The sequence below is a fragment of the Octopus bimaculoides genome, chromosome 2 (assembly GCF_001194135.2).
Source record: "Octopus bimaculoides isolate UCB-OBI-ISO-001 chromosome 2, ASM119413v2, whole genome shotgun sequence".
In the NCBI taxonomy this organism is placed as follows: domain Eukaryota; kingdom Metazoa; phylum Mollusca; class Cephalopoda; order Octopoda; family Octopodidae; genus Octopus; species Octopus bimaculoides.
The window spans coordinates 77293874-77294988 of NC_068982.1; positions in this window are offsets into that span (position 1 = coordinate 77293874).

The window sequence follows — 1115 nt, forward strand, 5'->3', positions numbered from 1 at the left end:
ATATATATACGTTTGCATTTATCAAAAGCAAAATATAAATATTCTAAAATCTGCAAACGTATATAATTTAGCTACCCCCTTTCTCTTTCTTTCTGTCTTTTCTCTTTCTCTCTCTCTTCTTTTTGTCTTTTCTTCCCTACTCCTTTCTCTTTATACACACACACACACACACACACACACACACACACACACACACACACACACGTGTGTGTACATATATACATATATGCGTATACAAATGAGTATATATGCATATATATATGTGTATATATATACACTTATACATATAATATACATACATAGACACACACACACATATGCTTATACATTATGTGTGCTTATAGTGATAAGTAGACGTTAATGTATATTGAAGATTTTCGAAAAAATACGTTTATATTATATGTATATGTTATATAAACATATATGTTTATATATGTATATAATTACGTGTCAGATGAAAACTTTTAACTTACAAAAATCTAAGCCATTCTGACGTTTGACTCCTAATACAGAGGTCAATGTATAATGTAGGACATGAACTTGCGGAGCAATTACGGCTATGAAGGGTATGTGTGGTGTGGTTGGGTAGTTATAGAGTACAATCAGCTTACTGACTTGCCACTGCATTGATTTTCAGGTGATGCGCTACAATACGTAGTATGAAAAAATTACATTTAGTCGTTATTACATCACCTCCATGCCAACGACGTCATTCACCACCTCCATGCCAACGACGTCATTCACCACCTCCATGCCAACCTGAAAATACTCCAAGTGAGACGTGTGTGTCCCTCTGTATGTGCGTCTGTCTCTTTACAAAGGCGTGTACGTGTATAAAGTGACCGCTAGAAGGCATTTGAAGACTAAGCGGGGCACAAGAAGTTAGACTTTATCTATGATAGACCAGAGTTTTATATAAGGTTGTTTAGCGTGTTACATATAAAGGCAAATTTCCTATCTTTTTACCTTTGTACTTACTTGTTTTAATCCTTGGACTGCGGCTTTGCTGGGATACCGTCTACGTTAGAAATCGTGGTCATGTTTATTATTATCGTGATTGTTGTTGTTGTTATTATTATTATTAGAGCTGGCAGAATCGTTAGCACGCCGGGAAA